General features: G+C 50.2%; 1 pseudogene; it reads left to right on the top strand.

The window, feature by feature from the left end:
* The window catches only part of LOC101961516 (protein-tyrosine kinase 2-beta-like), a 30,043-nt pseudogene extending 16,728 nt beyond the window's left edge, over positions 1-13,315 (top strand).
* Positions 13,316-14,861: the final 1,546 nt, after the last annotated feature.

Raw genomic sequence — 14,861 nt, 5'->3', positions numbered from 1 at the left:
GAAGCCAACAGGCCCACTGGTTTGGGGTGAGGAGCCATGCCAGGAGCAAGGCCATCAGTACCAGTAGCTCCTCTAGGAGGCTGGAGCTCACCTCGCAGGAAGCTACCTGTATGCAACCTCTTCCTACGCTCACCTTCTGGGAACCTTCCTTCAGCTCTCCCACCTGCCCCAGGGTCCTAGGCAGTGCGTCACCCTGGTCTCCACATCCTTCTCTAGGGATATCACCATCCGGAACATCCTGGTGGCCTCCCCAGAGTGTGTGAAGCTGGGGGACTTTGGCTTTTCTCGATACATTAAGGATGACGAGTATTACAAGGGTGAGGGAACTTCCGGTCCCTGCTTTGTCTCTGAAACCAACAATCCAGAAGGAGCCTACAACTGGGCAGCCCAGACCACAGGCCTCTGAACAGTAGGCTGTTTTTCTGGAAAATTCTAGCTCTTTCTTCCCTTAATAATGCCTGTAAACCTCTTTGCCCACCCCAAGCCTCTGTGACTCGTCTCCCCATCAAATGGATGTCCCCTGAATCTATTAGCTTCCACCGCTTCACGACAGCCAGTGACATCTGGATGTTTGGTACAAGGCAATTCAGGAGAGTGTGGAAATGGGCTCAAATTTTCTGTGTGGGTGGACTAAGAGGAGGATGATCCCTGAACCCACAATACCCCATTTCACTGTGGCCACTGAGAAGTCCCAGAGTTGGGGAGGTGGTGGTAGAGTCAGGGGTGACATGAGCCAAGGACTGGCCTAGAAAATCTGGGTTCATCCTCCTGTAAAAGGCTCTGATAAGCATGGACCCCACCAACCAGCTCCAAGGACAAATTTGGGGATGCCTTGTAAGGGAGCTTCAAACACAAAACTCAGGTGTTTCATGTAAGGAGAAGTAGGGAGTGGAGAGTGCCTAGCTGGGTGTGAATGGGCAACCTCACCAAACACAGCACTTCAGGTTACCTGCCAGTTCTCCCACAGCTGACTATAAACCTCATCATTGTTACCCTTATTTTCAAATAAGGAAACTGAGGCTCAGACCAGTAAGGGGCTTGCCCATGATCATACAGGCAGCAAGGGGTGGTGCCTGCCCTACTACTGTAGCTCCTAACCTTCCCAAGAAGGATCTGGTGGTTCCAACATGGGCCACCTCCTGAACCTACATAATCCAGCCAGCTCCATGTTGAGGGAGTCAGGGAGGGGAAGCCCTGGTTCATGTACTGCAGATGTAGGTCATTGGTCCCTTGAGTGGACCACCATGGTGGGTAAGACCCCAGTGGCCATAGAGGGAGTTGCAAGATAACACAGACACTCCCTGTTGGGACCAAGTGCTAATAGCCATAGTGTCCCTGGGGTGCCCACTTCCCAGCAGGGTGCCTGACCTTCCCCCTCTGCCCTCAGCCGTGTGCATGTGGGAGATCCTGAGCTTTGGGAAGCAGCCTTTCTTATGGCTGGAAAACAAGGATGTCATCGGGGTGCTGGAGAAAGGGGACCAGCTGCCCAAGTCTGACCTCTGTCTACCTGTCCTTTACACCCTCATGACTTGCTGCTGGGACTATGACCCCAGTGATCGGCCCCACTTCACGGAGTTCGTGTGCAGCCTCAGGTGAGCATGGGCTGGGGAGCTGTGGGAGTGATGGCTGGGTTGCCCCAGAGGCAAGCTGCTGCCGGTGGCACTGAGAGGTTTACAGCTAAGTCAGTGCACTCAGGGGCTCCTCAGGCCTATGCAGCAGGTGGCCTCATTCCCATCTGCTGGATGGAAGAGTTCAGATTTAAAGTCAGTGACTTGCCCAAGGCAGTGACAGGATGGCCAGGACATGTACCCAGACCTCCCTGCTGATCATCACTGAGCCACATGACCACATGGAATAAACCGGTCCTTCCAGCAGAGGCATGATGAGCATCAGGCACTCGGTACAGAAGCAGCTCCATCAGGGGCTGAAAGGCTGAGGCCAGGTTCACTGTCAGATACTAGTTCAGAGACAAGATGAGCCAGGGGAGGCCTTGCTCATCAGGGCATCTCCACCCAAGCCCTGTGCCTTGCCCCTGCTGTGCCTAGAAGGTATTTTCTCTATTGGAATAAAAAATGTCTGGTGCAGCCAGACATGGTGGCACACACCTGTATCCCAGCAGCTTGGGAGACTGAGACAGGAGGAATACAAGTTCAAAGCCAGACTCAGCAACTTAGCGAGACTCTAAGAAACTTAGTGAGACTCCATTTCAAAATAAAATATAAAAAGGGCTGGGGATGTTGCTCATTGGTTAAGCACCATTGAGTTTAATCCCTGGTATCAAAAAACAAAACAAAACAAAACAAAACAAAAACAAAAGATGGCCCAGACACCTATGGTCTGCAGAGTTTGGCTGGAAAACACCTGTCTCCTGAGTGGGGTTAGGAGTCTGAGGCTTTATCTTTCTCAGTGCCAAGACACTTGTTCCCCTGGTACTGGAAGGTCACAGGTAAAGGGTGTTGTCCATTTCAGAGGTCCAGGAGTCCCCAGTTTGCTTGGTGGCATGCCTGTCATCAGTGCTCCCAAGGGTGGTCCTCTTCATTAGGCATACTTTAGTAAGGAAGTCAGCCGACCTTCTCTGTAAAGGACCAGATAGTGAATCTTTAGGGCTTCTGTCAAGTCTGCTCATCTCTGCCTCCATAGCTTCAAAACAGTCATAGACAGTAGTGAATGAATGGGGGTAGCTGGGTTCAATAAGAATTTCAAAGAAATTTGAATTTCTCATAATTTTCATGTGTCATAAAATATCATTTTACTTTTATTTTTTCAATTATTAAAAAATGTAATAACCATTTTTAATTTGAAGCCATAGAAAAATAGGTGGGAGACCACATGTGGCCTGTGACCATGGTTTGCTGACCTCTGTTTTAGGAGATCTCTTGCTTAATTGACCTTTAACAACATTAAATGTTGTTAATACTTCTCATTGATATATAAACATGTTGGCAAATATTAGTGAGGGCAAGAAAATTACCCCTACAAACTGGCTGGTTGGAGGGCCACCAAGGAGGAGGCTGGAAATGCCCAGGCAGGGGGCAGCAGGGATGACCCTGCATTTGTTTGTGGGGCAGGGTCCCCAACATAGTCTGCAAAACCTCTAGCTTAAAAAGCTTCTCTGGCTGGGTGTGGTTTTGCATGCCTGTATTCCTCTCTGGCTGGGTGTGGTATTGCACGCCTGTAATCCTCTCTGGCTGGGTGTGGTATTGCACGCCTGTAATCCCCATGACTTGGGAGACTGAGGCAGGAGGATTGCAGCTTCAAGGCCTGCCTCAGAAATTAGTGAGGCTCTAAGCAACTTAGCAAGACCTGTCTCAAAATAAAAATTATTTTCCTCCTACATTGGCTCTCCTGATCAATTCATCTGTGTTGTCCCTCACAAGGAAGATTTATGAAGCCAGGGAGTTCCAGGAGAAACCATCACACTGGGGGACAGGACTTCAACATATGAACCGAGGAGACACAAACATTCAATCTATAATAATGCATAATCTGGACCAAGGTCTTTTCTCATTGTTCCTCCGGCCAGGCATGTGCTGCCCTTTCCGGACGGCCCAATGCAGCTTTTATCTCCATGAAGTTTCTGTGAGTCCATAAGCCCTCAGTGACCTCCTACTCTGAATGTGGCTATCCATGGCTGGTTTATCAGGCCCTCCCACATACAGGGAGGCTGCACACATAGAGGTCATTAACCCCCCAATTAGCCATAGCCCAGGTGGCAGAGGCCAGACCCTGTACCTTCACATCTCTCAGCATGTAATTTGGGCTCAGAATTGTATGCAAAATTATTTTAATGATAACCTTGTCCACCATTGTTCCTTCATTGTGAATAAGGCTGAGCTACATTCAACCTGATGCTCCCCTTAGTGGGCCAATCCATTCACTAATGGGAGAGATGAAACTGACACTGCTCTATATCCTCTTTTCCAGCCCAGCTGGCTCAAGTATAGACACCCTCCACAAATCAACCTGCTTGCTCCCAAGCTACAGTTCCATGTAAATGTGTAACCAGGGGGCTTGGAATGGCTAGGCCCATCCCTTGTCAGGTGTTTCTTGAAATTCCATTCCTGTGCCATTAAGAAGTAGCAGCCATCTGCTCAGACGATGAAGATAACTGGGTTGACTCTTCTTTGTTTCTTTGTTTGGCTCTTTGATGTGAGTTTGAACTCACATCAAAAGAATAGCAACTCAGTCCTGCCAGACTGTCCTCAGCTAAGCAGACCTTCCTGCAGCCTAGTCTGTCTGTCTGCAGTGTCTGCTGCTTCGTATACCTGCTTGTAGCTCTCTCCCCATGTCCAAGACTTCCCTGGCCTCCTACCCTGAGCAGAGCCTCTGAGAAGTAATCCCAAGGAAATGGGGATGGATGATGTCTCCAGAGAATAGAGTGGACACCTGAGGCTCCCTGCAGAGGTCCTAGCCAGGACCTGGGTAGCCAGTGAAGGGAGAAGCATTCCAGCTGAGCCTTCTCCACCTCTGTCACCACCAACCATGGATCTCACCAAGGCTGTAGACCCCTGACTCAGAATGCCCCTGTCCTGAGTCCTTCTCTTATGTTTGGGTAAGAGGGAGCCTGGCTTCCTCTCTGTCCTTCTCTTTCATCCCCCAATCAGAGTTGCCATTCAGAACTGGTATATCTCAACCAATAGCAATAATGTCAGTTTACTGATGCTCCTTAGAGGGGGCTATGCCCCAGGTTTGTGTATCTCCTTCCAAGGAAATGCCCTATGCCTGAGTAAGCCCAACCAGGAACCAACAGATAAATCCTTTTTTTTTAGAGAGAGAGAGAGAGAGAGAGAGAGAGAGAGAGAGAGAGAGAGAGAGAGAATTTTTAAATATTTATTTTTTAGTTTTCAGTGGACACAACATCTTTGTTTTTATGTGGTGCTGAGGATTGAACTCGGGCCTCACACTTGCCAGGCGAGCACGCCACCGCTTGAGCCACATCTTCAGCCCCAGGTAAATTCTTTATGTGAAAATAAAATGCTTTGATTCAGAAGGTGGAAGCAATGTCCTTAAAAACTAAACATATTTAATATTAAATAGTGTTGTCATTTAAATTTTACATATAACTATATATAATTATTGGAAATTACACATACACACACACACACACACACATGCACACACACACAGTTGGCTATCCATATTCATGTGTTCTGTATCTATGGAATCAACCAACCAGGAATCAAAAATATTAACATAGGAAAAAAAATCTCATCTATACTGAATATGTACAGACTTTTTTCTTGCCATTTCCCTAAAATTACTGTATGCCAGTAATTACTTACATTACATTAGATGGCAAAAGCAATCTAGAGATTATTTAAAGCATACTGGGAGATATATGTACATTACATGCAAATACCATGCCAGTTTGCTCAAGGGAACAGGAGCATCTGCAGATTTGGGGTATCTACAGGGTGTCCTGGAATGAATCCCCCTTGAATATGGAAGGACAACTATATGTGTGAGAATTTACTTATCCATGGACTAATCATATCTGTCAATTTGAAACATGACTATGAAACATAACTGTTTGGAAAAGGGCCCGAGGGAGGAGTCATGGTCTCAATAGCAGCCTGCTTGGACCCTGTGTGTGCAGAATACCACATGGCAGATGAGAGGCCATGATGCTCCACCAGGTGTCTCCAACAGGGCCAAGGAAATGCCACACCACATTCTTCAGCAACTCTGAGAGAGCAAGTCTGTGTCCCCCATGATGCTCTTGTATTACTATTTTATGCCCCTGTTTGTAGCAGCTGATTGTCCACCCCCTTGCCTTGTCCTGTGCCTTGTGCTTCTTTGCTTCTCCTTAATAGGTCCCTGAGGATCTGTGTGCAGCTCCCTTACGCTGACCAGCCCTGTGGAGTACCCATCTCCCGTTAACTCACTGCATACCCCACCTCTCCACCGGCACAATGTCTTCAAGCACCACAGCATGTGGGTAAGAGGGCACTGCATGCTGAGTCCCAGCCTGGACTGAGGAGGCTGCTGGAGGGAGGTGGCCTGGGATACTAGGAACCCCACATCCTCAGCCTCAGAGGGTGCCCTCCATGCTTCTGTGTGCCACTCAAGTCATCGAGGTATTCTGTGACTCTTCCTTTTGCAAATATATCAAAGTTGGGATGAAGTTAGGCTCTGCTCCAGGGGACACCAGCTGTTTCTTTTGGAGGTTCCAACACCTTGGCACTGCCACATGGAACCCAGCCTCTATCCAGCACATGAATCTCTGGGGAGCAAACAATGCCCAAACCATAGCACTCTGTCTCTGTTAAGTAGATTATATATTCAGCAATCTCAGGATTGTAAAATACCCTTACATTCTGAAATCAATTTTCTTTTAAAAAGGTCTAGCTCAGTGATCCTCAGCTGGGGTGTTTTGCTTCTTTGGTGACACTTGGAAATTTCTGGAGTCAGGTTTGTCCCAGTGGGGAGGGCTGCAGGTACCTAGAGGGTGGAGGCCAGAGGCTGCTTTGCATCCTACAAGGAAATTTCCTTAAAATAAAGGATTGATTGTCTGGCCCCAACACTGGCCTAACTGTTGTTTAATAATCCCTGTGAGAAAAAGAACATCTCCTATTTTAAAATTATTATTCTTCCAGCACCCAGTTCTATGCCTGCTTCATAGTATTGCTTAATGGGTACATACTGAATAGATCATTGAATAAGGAATATTTTAGCAAAAAAGCTAACTTGCAGAGAAGGTATTATTAGAAATCAAGATTGGTAACTGAAGCTAAATGAACTCTAGGTAAACTGTCCCAATACAGCTGTTTTTAGACTATACTGTAATATTCAAGTTTATTTTATAGGGTGTACTGGGAAAACTATTTTGAGAGGCTTGGTAGGGATTGTAGCTTTATAAAAGTATATAGAGTTTTTCTAGAATTTCTTTACATGATTTGTGTGTGCCCTGGCCACTTTGAAGGAAAGGAACTGTTTTAGTTCATTTTGTGCAGCTGTAACAGGACACTGGGAGACTGGGTGATGTATGATGAACAGAGATCCGTCTCTTACAGTTATGGAGGCTAGGAAGTCCAGCACCAAGGGCCACAGCTGGTGAGGGTTCTCTTGCTGTGTCATAGCTTGGCAGAGGCATCAACCATGTGACAAAAAACAGTATGGGAAAATGAGGGAAGGAGGCCTAACTCGTGATTCTGTCAGTCTCCCCTCCTGTGCTAACTAGCCCACCCCTGAGTTGGTGGCACTGACCCATTCATGAAGGCAGAGCCCTCGTGGCCTAGTGGTCTCTTAAAGTCCCCACCTCCCACTCTGTTGTGCAGGAGATTAAACATCCAACATATGAACTGTGAGGATCACTTTCAGATTATAGCAGGAGCTGGAGTGCCTGTGGGCTTCCTTGTCATGGCTGAGTCCTGCCACTGGAAAAGGCTCCCTGGGGAGTACTCAAAAGGATGCCCCTGGCACTCTTCCTCCATCCCAGATGCTAAGGGGATCACTGTACAGCAGGAGGAAAACAGAGTAGTTGGAGGGACTAAGCAGATAATTACACAATTGAACCATAAAAAGAAGAAGGGAAAATAGGAAAACACCTGCTCTTTCCATTCAGCAGCTCAGTCTGTAGGTCCACAGTCCCACAGGTGAGTGAAAACGGGGTGAGGTTAATAAAGCTGGGGAGAGGAAGCACTAGCCTTGAGACCTGCAGAGCTTTGCTTTTTTAAATTTCATTCTTCATCTTGCCTCATAGCTCCTGCACTTCTGGCTTTTGGTTAGATAACCCTGGTGGCTACCTTAACAAAGCTGAGTGGGACTACATGCCAGAGAGCTGGAGGCCACACCTGTGTTCCATGAAGCTTCCAGGATTGCCACATGGCACTTAGATGAAGGAAAAAACCCAAAGGGATTTCTGAGGCTTGTGGTTCCCCTGAGGCTCTTCTGGGGTCCGTCCCTCCTCTAAGCCTGGGATGGGGCTCATTTCATCTCTCCTTTCTCTCCACTGTCCTCCAAGGAGGAGGACTTCATCCAACCCAGCACCAGAGAAGAGGCCCATCAGCTGTGGGAGGCTGAAAAGATCAAGATGCGGCAGATCCTGGACAAATAGCAGAAGCAGATGCTGGAAGATTCCCAGTGGCTGAGGCAGGAGGAGAAGTCCTTGGTGAGTCTGTGGAGCCCAGGAGGGGTTTCCCTGCTCTGCCCTTGCCCTCTTTGCCTCCCACTAACTGGGACAAATGCATGCCATCATTCTGCGTGTTCAGTTCCAGAAGCCTAAGTTGTTGCCTTTGGTCTCCTCTGCAGGACCCTATGGTTTATATGAACGATAAGTCCCCATTGGTAAGTCACCTGGAGAGGCCTCTTTTTTAGAGCCACAGACTGGGAAGGCCTTGTCACCCCAGGAATCACCAATCCCTGGGCCTGCCCGTCTCCTCCTTGGGGCTGTCCATCTTGGGACCCTTCCACCCCATGGCCATAGTCTCTAATCACACTGTGGAGCAGGGTGAGGGAGGGGGGACAGTGGGTGGTCCCCAGAGCTGTAGAAGTGACTGTTCTCTTCCCTTCTTTCCTTGTAGACCCCAGAGAAGGAGGCTGGCTACAGTGAGTGTTCCTTCCCTTCCTTGGGGAGTCCCTACCTGGGTCTCTGTGGTACCCCATCTTTGTTTATTGCCTGGGCAGGGGGCAGCAGAGTATGTCTGCAATGTTAAGAACCATCTATTTGCCTTGTTTTTAATGTGGCATGTGCAAAGGGGGTCAGCTTAGTGTGGAGAGCTGCTCCCTGCTCTGCTCACCTCCTTGGTCCTCTTCTTGGTCCATCTCCTGCCTGCCTTTATTTGGCAGAGTGGGTGATTCTCGCCTTTCCACCCCTCACTCTGTTGGAGAAAGGTTAAGTAGCTCCACCCACCTGCCCCACTTCTTAGGTCTTCTCCAAGCCCAAGGGATGAATGGGACCAAGCCTAGGAGATCTCTCCAGAAGCTTGTGCTGAAGTCAGGGAAAAGAGGGGGAGGAGCTGATGATAATGATAAGAAGAGCAAGGACAATGGACACAGAGAACTTAACACAAGCCAGGCACCAGCCCAAGTCACAAGTATTAACTCATTTGTATTGTAGCAACTCAGAGACAGGCAGTGTGTCTCCATTTTACAAAGGATGCAACTGAGACACTGGCTGATTGATAACTTGCCCAGTGTCACCCAGCTGCTAATTAGCATGGCTCAGGGGTGAGCCTAGGCTCTCTGGTTCCAGGTGACTTCAGAGCTAACCCTCTTATTCTGCAGATGAAAATTGAGACCGGGGGAATACAGATGTGCTGTCTTGGGTGGCAGGGCTCTTTGGTGGTGGAGGTGTGAGCAGAACCAGGTGTTCTGATTTCAATCCTGTGCTTTCACTTCCAGCAGCTGCGCAGGGCCTGTGTGTGTCTTTGTTCATCAGAGTGTGCATGAAATACCAGCAAGGCTCTGCTGGTATTTCATTTACTTGAGCCCCAATAGCATCCTCACAAATCTACCCATGAGCAGCTGATACACCAGGGTTGGGGCTCCACGGATCCTCATTACCTGTAGAGAGTGAGGCTTCTTTTTCATGGTGGCCAAGGCCAGAGCGTTGCTGTCCTTTGGGCCTGTGTCCATCAAGGAGGAAGCATGCCAGAGCTGGAACTCTCATGAGGTCACCCCATCTCTGCTGTGGCTTTGATTTTTTTTTCTTTCTATACAAAACCACAGAGGCAAGCATGCTCTTCCCCTGCCATCTTCCTGGGATTGGGGCCTAATACCCCCGGAGTCTCCTGGTAACGGAGGAGAGGGCTTTGCTTGATCATCATTGGGTATGAAGGCAACGGCCAGCTGCTGAGACCCCTCTACCCACTTACTCACTGTCCTTCCCATTGCAGCGGAGTTCACAGGGACCCCACAGAAGCCACCACAACTGGGGGCACAGGTTGGTGTTGGCTTCCCCAAGGCTGGATATGAATTGGAGTGGGGATTCTCAGGACTAAAGACTATGGTCTTTAAATACAAGCACTTTGCCTCAGGCTACCTCAGCTGGTTCACATAGAAGCAGGCGTAGAGCCAGGCTCAAGTACTCACTGAATGGCCCAGAGGAAAGCTCATAGGTGCAGCCCTGAGGGAGGACGAGTGGCCCCTGTCTCTTTTGAATCACTCTTAAGCTTTTGGCACCCCCCACCCCGTCCTTGCAGTAGCCTGGGTGGCCACTGGTATTCTTTGCTCTAGAACAGTGATTCTCAATGTCAGCTGCCCATTAGAATCACCTGATGGGCACTGACCAACCTGGACCCCGAGGCTAGGTGATGGTTCCTTGGGTCTGGTTAGGCCATCATCAGAATGTGATTAGGCTCCCTGGCTGGACAGCCATAGTCCTGGAGGCAGAAAGGAGGGATACAGGCCCAGGAAAGGTCACTATTGACTACAAAAGAGTCCTTCCTGGTGGACTGGTGCCTGAGTTGCCTACCCACAAAAGAACAGCAGTGGTAGCAGGGTCCTCCCAGGTCCCTCAAGCCCCCTCTGCTTCTTTTCCTTAGTCCATCCAATCCATAGCCAACCTGGACCAGACTGATGACCTGGTGTACCTCAATGTCATGGAGTTGGTGCGGGCAGTGCTGGATCTCAAGAAGGAGCTCTGCCAGCTGCCCCCTGAGGGCTACGTAGTGGTGGTGAAGGTGAGAGCCCAGGCAGAAGGGACCCGAGGAGGTGGGGCTGTCACCCATGAAGAAGGGGGTGCTGTCTCCACCCACGGTCAAAGGGAAGTTGGTTCCTGGAACCCCCAAGAAGTGCTCTGGCCAAAGCAAACAGGGCTTTCTGGAAAAGAAAACAGCAGGCAGTAACAGCTACCCTGCGCCTTCCTCCCCTCAGAACGTGGGGCTGACCCTGAGGAAGCTCATTGGGAGTGTGGGTGATCCTTGCCCTCCTTGCCATCATCTTCGAGGACAGAGGTAGGTGTCCTATCCTAGATGATGTCAAATCTGTCACTTCTCCCTGTACCTCCACCTATTCCTAGTTGCATTTCTAGCAGAGGCCCCTGGGCCACCTGGGAAGTCCCATTTCTGTCCATCAGGAGACTGCACAGCATGTCTGGGCAGCCACCATCAGAGGGCCAAGAGGCCCCCAGGAGCCTGGCCAGCTTCTGGGATGAATTTCCTATCAGGTCTCAGATTGCCATGGAGTCTCATTGAATGCGGATGTGCAAGAGGGCACTCCTGCCTTCCCTCCCCACCCTTTATTCTTTATCTAATCACTGGACCAAGGTTAAGGTGAATGTGTCATTGAAATCCTGTCAATGAAGTCCTGGGAATCCCGGTGTCCTGCTGACACAGCCCTATGATGGCCACCAGGGACCTAGCCTGATCCCTGGGACCTGTGAATGCATTATCTTACAAGGCTAAAGGTGGTTGGGGAATGTGATCAGTGTGAGGCTCTTGAGAGGGGGATATTATGTGGATTACCCAAGTGGGCCTGTGTCCTTATTAATGGGCAGCGGGAGGAAGGTCAGAGAAGGGCTGTGATGACAGAAACCAAAGTCAGAGGGACACTGCTGCTGGAAGGTGCAGCTTCAACACAGGGAAAGGCAGGGAACACCCTGCCCAGCTCTAGAAGGAACACAGTCCAGTCTGCACCATGGTGTTAGCCTCATTGGGCCCGCTCAGAAATCTGACCTGCAGAACTGTAAAGGAATGACCTGTGCTGCTCGGAGCTGCTAGGTTTGTGGTCATTTGTTACTGCAACTGTAAGAAGCTGATCAAGGGCCACTGGAAATTTGTCGATTGTCCATCTGGAAACCAAATGTGGGCCTCTCATGGAGTCCTGGGATCCTCTGCCTCTTGCGGTCAGCCATCTGCCACATGATCCATGTGGCATGTGGCCCATCCCATCACCACCCTGACCATCTGCCTGCTCAAGGCAAGACAGAGAAGGGACATTTGGGACATTTCTCAACCTGCCTCTGGGTGGCAGCAGCAGCAGCACAGAGGCACCCCACCTAGGCAGGTACCATCAAAGGGCTGAGATGGCCACCAGGGACCTAAATAGCTTTAGGGCAAATTTCTTTTCTTTTCTTTTCTTTTGAGAGAGAGAGAGAGAGAGAGAGAGAGAGAGAGAGAGAGAGAGAGAGATATTTTTAGTTCTCAGCGGACACAACATCTTTGTTGGTATGTGGTGCTGAGGATCGAACCCGGACACACGCATGCCAGGCGAGCGCGCTACCGCTTGAGCCACATCCCCAGCCCCTAGGGCAAATTTCTTGAGGAGAGATCAGGTGTGATGTGATAGCTCCTCCGTATCCTAGGGATGACCATGTATTTATTCGCTCATTCAACAAAAATCTGTTGTGTTTCATGTGCTCAGAGTGCTAGGCTATGGGCATGTGGTGATTAAAACAAAAATCCCAGATCTCTTGATTTGATGGTAGACAGTTACAAAATGGCACAGGCCCGTGGATCCTGACATTTCACTTGAATGCTGGTGGTGTGAAGGGTTGTTGCTGTGACAGGATGGTGTATGGGGCGGGGTCAGACCATGCTCACACATGATTGGCTAGGGGTTGGAATGCCCACTCTAATCTGGATGGGGGGCTGGATTCAGCCAGGCCTAGACCCACCTTGTCCCCAGGGATTTCTGACTACCTCAGCCAATACCCTTCCCCACGGCCAAGCACCTCGCCTCTCTGTGAGCTTTCCCTACAGATTGAGGGAACCCAGAAGCTGCTCAACTAGGACTTGGCAGACCTCATCAACAAAATATGGCTGGCTTACGCAGCAGAATGCCCTGACCTTCCTGAGTAAGGAGTGCAAGTGACAGATGCTCACAACCTCCCACACCCTGGCCGTGGATGCCAAGAACCTGCTGGATGCCGTGGATCAGGCCAAGGTCCTGTCCAATCTGGTCCACCCACCTGCAGAGTGACCTAGGGTGGGGGTGTGTCTTCCTGCACCCGCTTGCGTCTTCCACTCCCACCCGTCATGCACCTCCCCTGCCTTGCCTTTGGTCACATGGTCTTCTCAGGGAAGGCCTTGGGTGAGGGGTCCTTCCCTCACCACTTTGCATGACCCCTTCCCTGCCCCACCACAGACTGTGCTGTTCAGGCTGCAGCTGGATGGAGGGGACTCTGGATATGGACGCAGGGTGGGTGTGACACACATGGTTCAGAAGTCACTGTCGCCACCAGCTACCCCTCCCACCCCAGCCTGGGTGCTGGAGCTTCATTGGGGTCATATTGGTGTCCCTATCAGCCAAAATGGCTTATTCACAGACATGGTAGGCCCATATGGGAGCCAAGCTATTTCTTCTCCTTCCTCTTCAGCCTTCAGTGATCCCCTGATGCACAGAGGGTCTAGGGAACGGCCTTATTTGGGGTGGGGGGGCAGAAAGCTTATAAGTTGGGGGATGGGCTAGGTTTCTTAATACAGTGTATATTCAAATTTATTTAATGTGAGTTTGGTCTGGACTGACAGCTGGGTTCCCTCCTGATGGGGAATCTGGGACACAGTCCAAGAACAAACTGATTGGGAATTCTGGCACAGGACACTGTGTTGTTATCACACCAAGTATCATGGGAAGGAGCAGAGAGACAGTGGCCAGAACTGGATTTTGGACCACAATCTGCTCTCTTTCTGCAACCTCCTCTCTTTCTTCCTTTACTTTCCCTGCTTTTGCTTACTCCTACTCTTCTCCCCCCCACCCCTTTTTCTCATCTGATCCCTTCCTTTCTCAAGTGTTTGTGTTGAGCCTTCTTTTACCTTCTTTCTATCAGATTTGTGGTTGAATTAAACTCATACCATTTGCTTTGTGGTTGTTGGACTATGGTGTTGGTTTGATGTGCCCTTTGTGGGAGGAGGCTGGCCATGAACCACAGCCAGGCAAGAGATGGATGGTGTTCTTTTGGGTGCAGATCAAGGGCTGATTGATGCTGGGCCATGGCCAAGGAAAGCACCTGGCAGTGGGACAGGTGTGCTCCAGCCCTTTGTCCCAACTGCACAGTAGGGTACCTGACTCATGGGCCACTTTCCAGGAGGGACCCAGGGCACTTTTGTCCATGTGGCATCTTTTTCAGCTGCACCCAGACCACTTGGGCTCTGGGGGGTCACACAGCTGAAGGAGCAGCAGACTTGGCTTTATTTAACCACTTTACTCACATGCAAGATGGATGGACAGGAAACATGAACAGCACAGCTCTCCATGCTGTCCCTGCAGCAGGAGATCACCTCTGGGAGCCTCAGTTAGGCAGAGAGACGGGGTTGGGGGTGGAGGCTACAAATGAGGAGGAATGAGGCCAGAGGGCCATGGAGTTGGGGGGGGTATCAGGAGAGAACTGAGTAACAGGGCCTGGACCAGGGTCACAGGTAGGTAGGTCTTTCCAGATGTGTGAAGGAGTGTTGTGTGCTGAGGAGGAGGAAGAGGTTCAGAAGGACAGGACCCCATGATGGAGGGGAGTCAGCAGTTTGCCCTACTCTGCTTCCTGCCTGGGGCTCCACACTGTATGGACAGCCTGGTGTACACCTCAGGACAGGCTCGACCCACCAGGCTCTGCATTCCTCAGGGCAAGAACAAGCTGCACAGAATGGTCCAGAGCAGGTCAGACATGCTGAGGCTCTGGGAAGGACAGGAACGGCAGGCTGGAGGGACACCCCAAGGGCACTGGCATCACCCAGCAGGCGTGGAGCCCAAAATGTTCAGTGTTTCCCCTCCACCACACACAACATAGAGTGCCGATGCCCCTCACCCTGTGCTGTGCTAGGTCCTAGGGAGAGAGAAACTAAAGTGTCCCTGGCTGGGAGGAGTTCAGAACTGAAGGAGTTTGAAGCAGAGATCCCCAACTCCAGAAAGGTGTGCTGACCACAGACTACAGGGACCAGGGCACTGTGGAAGAACAGCTAGGGATGGCCTTCCCGGTTTGTTCACTGCAG

The sequence above is a fragment of the Ictidomys tridecemlineatus genome, unplaced genomic scaffold (genome assembly GCF_052094955.1).
Source record: "Ictidomys tridecemlineatus isolate mIctTri1 unplaced genomic scaffold, mIctTri1.hap1 Scaffold_50, whole genome shotgun sequence".
NCBI classification, from domain to species: domain Eukaryota; kingdom Metazoa; phylum Chordata; class Mammalia; order Rodentia; family Sciuridae; genus Ictidomys; species Ictidomys tridecemlineatus.
This window is presented reverse-complemented; position numbering and strand designations above follow the sequence as displayed.